The sequence below is a fragment of the Tamandua tetradactyla genome, chromosome 4 (genome assembly GCF_023851605.1).
Source record: "Tamandua tetradactyla isolate mTamTet1 chromosome 4, mTamTet1.pri, whole genome shotgun sequence".
In the NCBI taxonomy this organism is placed as follows: domain Eukaryota; kingdom Metazoa; phylum Chordata; class Mammalia; order Pilosa; family Myrmecophagidae; genus Tamandua; species Tamandua tetradactyla.
In genome coordinates this window covers 195,805,169-195,815,764 of record NC_135330.1, presented here as the reverse complement: position 1 = coordinate 195,815,764, position 10,596 = coordinate 195,805,169, and the positions used below count along the sequence as shown (strand labels likewise).

At 57.0% G+C, this 10,596-nt stretch overlaps 1 long non-coding RNA gene across 2 annotated transcripts; it reads left to right on the top strand.

The window, feature by feature from the left end:
• Nucleotides 1–2,008: 2,008 nt before the first annotated feature.
• Nucleotides 2,009–5,028, top strand: LOC143679634 (uncharacterized). 2 transcript variants are annotated; one of them, XR_013173880.1, is made up of 3 exons: nt 2,009–2,125; nt 3,140–3,441; nt 4,081–5,028. It is a non-coding gene; the product is annotated as an uncharacterized LOC143679634 (long non-coding RNA). The 2 variants fall into 2 exon arrangements; XR_013173879.1 differs by having other exon boundaries at nt 4,077–5,028.
• The last annotated feature ends 5,568 nt before the right edge of the window (nt 5,029–10,596 follow it).

The window sequence follows — 10,596 nt, the reverse complement described above, 5'->3', positions numbered from 1 at the left end:
ACAGCCTGGGTCCAAGGACATTCAGTGTCATACTGAGCATCAGTCTGTGCAACAGAAAAACCCTTCATATAATTAGCTCTTTCAAGCCTAGCAATAACGTTTTGAGTTAGAGTTATTGTTTGACACTCAGCTGAAAAAATGGTCACAGAGGAGTATGAAACACAACTGTGAAAGGGGGAGCTGGGACTGAACCCAAAGCTATGTGACCCAATGGTCAAGCTCTTAAACACTAAATAAGGCACACAGAGATGTTCTCAGGCCTTGGTGCCACCCTGCCTCAGCTCAAATCCCAGCTCTGCCACTTTTTAACTGTGTGACTTGAGCAGATTGCTAAATGTCTCTGTTTGTAAAGTGAAGTGAAATTGTAAAGTGAAATTGCATTGTGCTTTTCTTTCTTCGGCATTATTTTTTAAAACAAACATGCACATAACTTTTTTTGGAGGGGCGGTGCATGGTCTGGGAATCCACATTACTCTTGAAATCCCACTCAAAAAAATTTCTCCTGGCCCCCCCATCCACCCTGCACCCCACAACCACAACTACATCCTTGCATCTACAGTAAGGATACTAATAGGAACTATTGCATGGGTTGTATGTACATTAAATGAGATAGTATGTGTGAATGCTTAAAACAGGAGTTGTTTTATATTATACGCCAGCAGCTCCTGGCATATCAAGTGCTATGTGCCCTATAAAAACAACAATAAAGAAAAGTAAGTGCTCTGGGCCTGCTTCGTACATGCTACAGAGTGACGCCTGGTCTTGCACAGCCCTGTCTGGCTGGCTCCTGTCTGCACCCATCCACGGAGGACATCTAACCCCCCCCCCGCCGACTGCCCCTCCCAAGGCCTTGCTTCCCGGGCCTGATGGGCAGTTCTCCAACAGGCAGCACGGCCCCCTGCCCCTGCAAGTTGGATGTTGCTGCCGATACTGCTGGCAGCCCCAAGGCCAAGCCAGGGCCACCCAGGGCCAAAGTGAGGAGTGGAAACTGGTTTCCGCTTTTGCTCTCACTGAACCCATGCATTCCTGGGGGGCTGGGCCCAGGGTCAGGTCGGAGGCAGAAGGGAGATTGACCCCTCCCCTCTGGATGCCCAAAGCCCTCTCCTCACCCGTCACCACCGGCCCACCCCACCTGCCTTTACAACCTGCTCCCCTCCTCCCGGGACGGCCCTGGGGGCTCTGCGCTCTGCAAAACCGCACGCAAAACTGTGAACTGTGCACACATTTCTGGGAAGGCCTCGCTGTCGTCATGCCCTCGGGGGGTACGGAGGTCACAGTCCCCAAACTGTCCAGGGCTCTGGCTTCAATAGGCCTCAGCCTTTCAGTTGGGGCCTGCAGGAGACGGAGTTAGGTGGGCAAAGGGTTTGTAAGTGAGTAACGCCTGGGAAGGGGCAGGGCTGGGAGGCGCCGGCGGCAGGGAGGGGAGCTCCAATTCCCACGGCCCCTGGGAGCAGAGACGCCCAGGTTTGGACGCCCAGGGCCTCTGGAAGGAACTACTAGCTGGAGGCCACCACTCCGCGCCACCCCCGCCCCGCGCCCTCCCGGGAGGGGCCCTGCGCTCAGCCTGGGGCAGAGACCCACGGCCCCGCTGGGCTGGGGAAGTAGCCTGGGGACAAGAGACGGCTCCGGCTTACGAACCGACGGTATCCTCGGGGGTGGCGGTTTAGGATTGGGAACGTTTTCTCTTGAAAACCCTATGATAAATGGGCCATTCTTGTTAAAACCTATTCCTTTCATGAGGTCGTGGAAATCCTGAGGCCCGAGTCCAGCTGACCGCGGAGGCCGCAGCTCCCCGGGGCTGCCCAGTTTGCCGGCCGCGCGGCGCAGGTGGAGGGCCGGGGCGCAGGGCACGACGCGGGCGGGCGAGGGCACCGGGGCACGCGGTCCTGCCGTAGCCGGGCGCCTCCCTCCGCTCGCGGCTTCGCCCCCCACCGCCCCCCTCCCGCGGGCAGCCCCCCGTCGGGGCCGCGGGCAGCTGCCCCTGCCGTGCCGGAACCGGCCGCGAGGTGGCGCGCGCGCCCGCCCTCCCGCGGCCGCCCGGCCTCGTGGAAAGGTCCAAACGTTTAGGACTCGGGGCAGCGGCGGTGCCTCTGGCGTCCCCCAGCACCGGTCACATAAATGGCAGGTGACGAGCGTGAGAAAGTGGGTAGAGGCTAGAATCCGGGGAGGTGGCCCCTAAAACTCTAGAGCCGTCCTTCTGGTTCGCCTAGTGCCTGGGTTGGGTCTGCAGTTCGCTTGGACACCCCCCCCCCCGGACCCCCGCAACTCCGGACAGGCTGAGGGTGGGGGACCTGTGGGGGGCTGGCCTGCAGACTCCTCACCATGTCCCCGCTTCACGGGGAGTTTTCTTATTAGTCCCACAGGGACTGTCTCAGCGGTCGGGGCGTGTGTGACAATCCGGGGGTGGGAAATGGGAAATGCGGCCGCCCGTGATATGGTCTGTCCGTCTGCCGGACACAGGCTGGTCCAGAAGGCCCCTCGTGTGCACCCGCCAGACCCGAGTGCAATAGGGGCGTGCCCTGTTCTGGGGGGCTCGGGGGCGGATGCACCGATAAGGGGTCGGGGCCTACGGGGCACAGGATTCTACGTTCTCAACTGCCCTGGGCCACCGTGGCCGAGCGGGCAAGGCTGAGGCTTAGGGCCCCAGCGAGGAAGGTGGGTCTCCGGGCTCTAGGTCCCTGATCTGCGGGTCGGGTAACCCCTGAACCCTCGTTTCCCTTTACCCGGTGAACCCCAGAGCCTGCCGGAAGGCGGTATCCTAACCCGCCTCTCCTCGTCCCTGCCTCCCTTTGCTTTCTCTTGCTCCTGTTTTTAGTGTATAATAAACTTATGTTCTGTGCCTTCTTGGTAAACTACCTTAAATCCCTCCTGAAACAAAGCAGAACACGAAGTTAAATAAAACAGACAGGAGATACGTCCTCTCCCTGGCATAGCACGAGGTAGGAGAGCTCAGGTGTTACCTGTAATCCCGGAGAATTTTCAGGTTTTCTGCCAGGCTGCCCAAGAGGTAGAGAATCTCTACCCACCGCCTCCCTTACACTGGGTGGATTTGAGATTTAGACAGCTTCAAGTAGTGCCTTCTGGATTGTTTTTCTCTTTGGCATGTTATAGCTTTATTTTTCTGATTTTCTCATTTCAGAGAGGATATTCTAACTTCTAGAAGACTGAGGTGGCGGACTTAAAACAAAAACAAAAAAAAAAATTTTTTTAATTTTTTCTGTCCAGAGACCTGGGGGCAAACCAGCAATACCCATTTTTCCAGCTTGGCTGATACCTTCAAAACCTATTAAGAAACAAAGAGAAAGTTGTGGTAGTTTGACTCAAAAACTCCTATACCCTCAGGGTACTATGCTTTGGCTACCATTTCCACTCCAATATTAAGGCACTGTAAGAAGCCCTCAACTCCTGAATCTCCAAGTCTTGCCCACAAATCTGGACTCAGTGAGTGCTCAGTAATATTTGTGAATGAATGAGGAAGTTACTGCAGCCAAATCAAGACCTTGGGGAAGAGTGAATGAACTCGGTTGGGTTAGCCCTTAGTAGTGCCCTTACCCCAGTGCCCAGAAAGGACTGATGGACTTTCAAAAATGTGAGGATTTGCTAAGCTGATGGGGAAGGGGCTGGGGAGGGAAAGGCTGGCCTCTGAGAAAGGGCCCCTTTGAAGAATGCAGTTGGCTGCATCACGTCCCCTAATGAAAGATGTGTTCTTGTTCTCCCGGTGGGAGTCCATTGTAAACGGGACCTTTCGAAGATGCTGCTTCTGGTTAATATGTGGCCAATCACATCAGGGTGGGTCTTTATCCAGATTTCTGGAGGTCGTATAAAGAGAGGAAACTGGAAGCCGCAAATCAGGGCAGGCCACAGGGAAAAGCTAGAAGTGGGTGGACAGCGGATGAGACGACACGAGGATTGGGCTCGCCCTGCGGCCAGGGTGCAGTGGGGCCAGCCAAGAACCCCAAGGGTTACAACAAGGCAGCGCCAGAACGCTGCAGCCTTCAGGGAGAAACGAGGTCTTGCTTACACCCTGACTGAGGGCTTCTCGTCCCTGAAACTAAGTCAGTAAATTCCTGTTGAAGCCAGCCCGTGGTGTGGCATGTCTCAGCAGCCTCGTGGACCACAGCAAGGAGAAAGTCCGGGGGGACCAGGAGCCTCTCTGGAAGCCCCTGGAAACGGCACTGTTTGATAAAATGACCCCTTCCCTGCCCCATCCCACCCCACCTCTCACATATTGTAACTTGCCTTACGAATGCCTGTAACACACCCCTCAGCTCCTGATTCTAACACGCCTTGTTCCCCGTGCCTCCCCCTGAAGGTCTGTCCTGAGAGGTTATTTCCACGGATTTTGTATCACTGGCCAGGCCTTAACAGCTTACAAGAATGAAGTGTGTAATTAGTCTGTGGGCTCAGGCTATATAAACAACCGATTTCTCTAACTCAGAACAAAAGTAGGATTTGGCAGGGATGCATGTTTTTACTTAAAGTATGTATTCGAATTGTAAAATTTCCTCCAGTGCTATGTTTTCAGCTAGGCATTCAGGTCTCAATCTCCCTGGCTTTCGTGCTTTCTCTTGCCTTCTTTTGGGGGGCTCTCTGAGCATCCCAGCCTTTTGGGCCCCAGCTTTACAAGAACAAGACAAAGCTGTGGCAAGGCTCTGCACAGGGGCTGAAACAGGGACTCCCCCCCCCGCACCAGCCTCCCCCTTGCCAAGGAGGCAGTCCCCCAGCCTGGGGAAATACTTTGCCTGTGATGTTTGCAAAGCAGGGAATTTACGAAGTCATTAATTCCCTTCCTGAAGAAAAGGCCTCGTGGAGTTTTCTCTTAGTCCTGGGAGAGCAGTTATAACCCTGAAACCCACATGGAAGTGGGGGTGGGGAAGGAGCCCTTTCCCCTCCTTAGCCCTGGACTCTGTTTTAAAGGGAAGTACTTGGATGCCTCCGTCACTGCCTCGCGCATTTGTTTTTTTCCCTTCTCAGAATATTTAGGAACGTTGTGTGACCCCAGACCCATAAATCCTTCCAGGGTGACTGAGGGCAAGGGATGGGGAGGGGTGAGGAGGCCAGGTCACCCCCTCCCCCCAAGCCCCACCGAGGTCCCTGCTCCCAGTGCTGAAATCCAGCTGCCACGGAGGCCTTTAACCCTTTCAGAACCACAGGCCCATGGACGGCCCACCTGTGAGCTCTGCAAGGCCAGGCCTGGGGGATAGTCCTTCCCCCCAGCTCCAGGGTCAACTGCGAGCCCCACAGAGCCTCCTCCCGGCCTCGTGCTCTAGACTCAAAATGGTCGTAAAAAGCATTGTTCTTGCCAGAGGGGAAACCAGCAGCAGCTGTGCGGAGAGGAAAGCAGCATATTCCAAAGTGGGACCCATAGACTTCCTGCATCCCAGTCTGCAGGGCAGCTGTTGGAAATGCAGACCCTGCCCCCACCCCCACTCCCCACCACCACCCACCCCCACTGCCTCCCCCACCCCTACTCCCTCCCACCCCACCCCACCCCCACTCACCCCCTTGGCAAACCCAGAACTTCTGCTGGGGAGGGGCCCAGGGTCAGGGGAGGGCCTGGGGATCCCTGCACCTAGCCCCTGGGCCTTGCAGCAAAGGGCTTGCAGCAGCTCAGGGATGGAATCCTGGGTGCAGGCGGTGGCTCCTGCTTCAGCACTCCTGAGTTGGGGATCCCATCCCTTCTGGAAGACCCTCCAGACAGGATAACTGTCACCTGCAGCTGGTCTCAGGGTCCCCGTCCCCACTCCGGCCACCGCCACCCCGGCCGCCTGCTTGGCCTTTGGGCTCAGGCCTTGTCCTGTCCTGGCACACTCCCTGGGCAGGCACAGCCACCGGCGGTCCTCGGGGGAAGCCGCGTAAAGACCCCACCACCAGGGCCTCTGTGGATGGCTCCCACCCCAGCCCCGACTAGCCAGTGAGGCCGGCCCCTGGACACTCAGCTCCACGGGGAGCCTTCTGGAAGGACTTGGGGTGACCCCCGCGCTGGTGTTTTCCCCGCCTGTGCCGTACCCGTGGCGACGCACCCCGGACCAGTCCTTTCCTCCTCGGAGCTACGGTCTCCATTACCTGCAAACCAGAAATGAGGACCAGTGGGGCGGGCGCGGTGCGTGTGCTCCACCCCTGGCTCTCCGTGGATTTCAGGCACCCTGACACCCTGAGACGGTGGGCAGCCTGGGGACGCACACGCAGTTCCTCCTCCATTTGCACAGCGTTAAAATCGTTTACACATTTGTCCCGGCTTTGAACTGGTCCCCAAGGACAAACCCTGGTCAGTCCAGGCCTCGACACACAGACTCTGTAAACGCCAGATGGCCAAGTGACCGCGTGGACGTCCCTGGGGTAAAGGCCGAGTGACCGCGTGGACGGTGGCCGGGGCATGGGGTGGGCTCTTGCGGTCCCTGCCTCGGGGCCGGGGAGCGCCTGGCGGTGGCTGTCACGGCCGACCAGGTGCTGAGGTCCGGGTCGGTAAGTCTTGCTGCCCCGCAGAGGTGGACGAAGGGATAACATGAAACGAAATCCCAGCCCAGTGTTCCCAAGATCGGAGAAAAACGGGTCCCCTCGCCGAATTTGAGGTGGTAACCAACCCTGGGAAACTGTACATTTAAATCTCCATGCGGATGTTTTAATAAGTACCTGGGACAGTTCACTGAGCCACTGAAGACACTTCCGTGACCCGGGTGTTCCCTGCACACCCGCGAGTACCCGATGCCGCGGGGACGGCCCCCTCCCTGTTTCTCGGCCTCCTCGTGCTGGCGGCCGCGTGGCACCTAAGGGTGTCCCCGAACGGGCTGGAGGGGTCTGCGCGGCACTGGCGAAGGGTCCTGAGGTGGGCGTGCCCTGGACCACCGGGGAGGGCCCCCCACGGCCCCATAGAGGGTCAGAGCCACGCCGGAACGCGGACGGAGGAAGTGGGGGACTGGGGCCACGGTGGACGTGCCCGCACGCCGAGGGATGGGGGCAGCCCCCAGGGCAGAGGAGCCGGGAAGCGGGGCTCCAGGACTCCAGGAGGCCCTTGGCCAGCAGGACCGCCAGGCCCACGCCTGGGCACCCCTCTCAGAAACAGCCGTGAGAGTCGGCACCCCACAGGGGCTGGGGGAAGCCTACAGGGGCCAACACGGGCAGGGGTTCAGGCTGGAGCGACGGCCCAGGAAGTGGCTGGATCATTATCACTGGACTTACACTGAGGTTGCTTATCCGACCCCCACGCTGTGGGTGGGCAGGTGGGCTTCATCCCCATTTTCACAGAGTGAACCTGTCATCGTCGCCACCTCGTACCACTTCCTCTGCAGGCACGGGGGACCCGCGAGGAGTGGGGGCCTGTGAGCTGAGGGGCTGCAGGCCAGGGGGGCGGGGGGCTAACCCAGCAGAGAAGGTGCCACGACGAGCCTCCTTAGGGTTCCCCGGGATAGGAAGGAACCCGGGGGCAGAAGCTGTGGGGGGACAGGGAGGCTCCCCGAGGGGCGGGCCCCCAGCTAAGGGATGCAGGCTGTGGCAGGTAGAGGGGCCGAGCAGGCGCCGGGGACAGGAGGTGGAGCTGCTCGCGCCCAATCCCGCGGCTGGGAGCCGAGCCCAGACCTTCGGCCTCCCTGACCTTTCTGCCGCGTCGGGACCCCGCAGGTGCCGCAGCTGCCGGTAGGCGCAGGGAATGTGTCTTTTCAACAGGAGCCGCCAGATCCATGGTAAGGATGCGGTTTAAAATAATCCTAGGGGTTCCTTTGGGGAGAGATGAAAAGCAACCAGTTCGGATTCCCATCGGAGACGCGGGGAAGAGCCAGATGGGGCCGGCTGGAGGCCTGGCGTGGGATCTGGGGCACTGGGGTGGGCGTGCGGGAAGGGCCCTCCATGGGCCGCAGCCGGCGGCCTGGGCCGGGTCCCCGCTGGGACCAGGGCGGCAGACAGACACTTGGACTGTTGGGGCCTTGAGAGTGTCCTTGGGCTGAGACCTGACTCTGAGGGCGTTTGGGGCCTGCGGGGGCTTTTCCACCACACGGTGAGGCCCACGTCTAGGGGTCCGAGCGCATGCAGCCCTAGGAGACTTCGGGTCAGGCCCCGGACTTGCCTCTCTGTTTCCGGCAGCTGCCACGGGGTGGCACGTGGTGGTGCTCGCTGGGTGCTCGTTGAGCCAAACTGAGATTTTCAGGTTAGATTGAGAACAGCGGGTAGATCTGCCCTAGACCCCACCTGTTTACTCGTCATCGGAATAGACAGCGGCAATTTCCATAACCACAACAAACCTTCGTCTTCACAGAAGACTGAGAAGTCATTTATGCCTCTGATGCTCTGACTTCTCCTCCCTCCAATCTTTCCCCACAAATCTGAATATTTAAATGTGTGCAAATAGAAATGACACCTTTTGGCCCATATTTTATACATGAGCCAGCAGAATCCCATGTGTTGGGAGCTCCTGAACAGCCTTTGAGCTTCGCTGCCAAAACGTGCCCAAAACTGTGCACCACAGAAATTAGAGCTACCTGTAGAATGCTGGGAAACTTAGCGAATGGCATAGCTAGAGACCCAAATTGAACTTGGGCAAAAAGGGGAAGGGGCTGGCTCAGATAACCGAGTGATAGCGAGGCCACACCAGCCCAGGCAACCACTGGGGGCAGGGATTCAAATGTGACAGACCCTTCCAGCTGCTCAGGCAGCACACTTGTCTCCATTTGGCATCGCTCTCTCAAAGGGTGGCGAACCCGTTCCTCCGTGAGCATGGGCACGTGGCCTCTGACGGCTCCCAGCCCTGCCTCCCCTCCAGAGAAGCAATGCCTTCTCCTCACCAGCTGCAGCTCAAAAAAAAATCTCAGGAAAACCCTGTGACCAGCGAAGTGAACACATAAAAAGAAAGAGCAGCTCCCACTCAGACCACGTGGCTGGAAACGGGGGACAAGAAGTATTTCCATCAGAGCAAGAGTGTAGGGTAGAAAGAACACCAAGGAGTCTTCCGAGCCAGGAAGCAAGCTGAATGGGCGTGCACACCGCTTGTGGCGAAATGAGCCCCGAAGGAGCCCCGTCCTTCTCCTGAGGAGCGCTGCCTAGCTTCTCAGGTCGCGTCTCCCATTGCCTCTGATTCCTGGTGGTGAAGACACCCTAATTCACAGCGAGCACATGAAGGAGGCAAAGCCAAACCCCAGTGAGATACCACTGCACACTCACTAGGGTGGCCGTCATTTTAAAAAGTGCAAAATAACAAGTGCTGGTGCGGATGTGGAGAAATAGGAACACTCGTATGATGTTGGAGGTGCTTTAGTTTCCTGGCTGCTGAAACGAGTACCGTGCAATGGGCTGTCTGAGCAGCAGGGACGTGCTGGCTCACGGCTGCAGAGGCTGGAGGGCTGGCCTGCCCTGGGCCCCGTGTCCTTTGGCTGGCCGGCAGCCTTTGGGGCTGCTCAGCTTTCCATCCCCTGGCAGTGCATGTGGAGCCCCTCTTCTTTTCTCCTTCAGGTTGACTTCTAGCTTCTGGCTGCCCCCCCCCCCGCCCCGCCCCCATGGCTTCCTTTTCAGTGTCCAGATTCCTTTGCATACAGGACTTCAGCCGTATGGACCAAGGCCCACCTCGCTCAGTGTGGGCGCCTTAACTAATCAGTCTCCAAGGTCCTATTTACAAATGGGTTCACACCCTCAGGACCAGCGGTTGGGACCTGAACCTGCCTTTTGTGGGGGATATGATTCAGTCCCCAACAGCGGGGATGTAAAATGGCACAGCCACCGTGGGAGACTTTGGCACGTCCTCTGAGAGTCCAGGGTAGAATTACCATCAGCATCCCCACTTCTCGGTGTATAGAATCAAAAGCAGGGACTCAAAAAGATACCTGCATACCAAAGTTCTTAGAGCATTATTCATAATTGCCAAATGGTGAAACAACCCAAGTGTTCAGATGAATGGATAGATGAGATGTGATGCCTACCTGCAATGGATATTACTCAGTCATGAAAAGGAATGGCATCCTGGCACAGGCTACAGCGTGGATTTACTTGAAAACATTATGCAAAGTGAAGTAAGGCAGACACAAAGGGACAGATATGGTGTGATTCCACTTCTACGAAAAATCTGGAAGAAGAGAGAGAAGGTGGCGTACAGGTTCCCGGGAGCTGGGGGTAGAGGTGGGAGTTATTGCCTCGTGGATGAGGAGTTTCTGTCTGGGGCAATGAGCAATGTCGGTAAAGGGTGGTGGTGGGTAGTAGCACAACACTGTGGGTGTAATTAATTCCACTGAATTGTATTCTTAAAAATGGTTGAAACGAGGGAGTGCAAGAGTAGTTCAGTGGCAGAATTCTTGCCTGCCATGCAGGAGACCAGGGTTTGGTTTCCAGCCCATGCACTTCCCAAAAAACAAACAAGCAAACAAAAAAAGAAAGAAAACAAACAAAAAATTCGACAAATGATGCTGCAATAGGGGGATACTCACATGGAAAAAGAAGGAAATATGACCCCTACCATACAGCATACAAAAAAAAGGTTCGAATGGGAAATTTGGGGTTATATCTACATAGGCTACCACAATAAAAATGTGAAAGAGCAGGAGAGCCCTAGTACCCTTCCCACCTCCCAGCATCAGTCCGCACGTCCTCTGTCCTGCTGGGGATTCTGAAGTTGCTAAT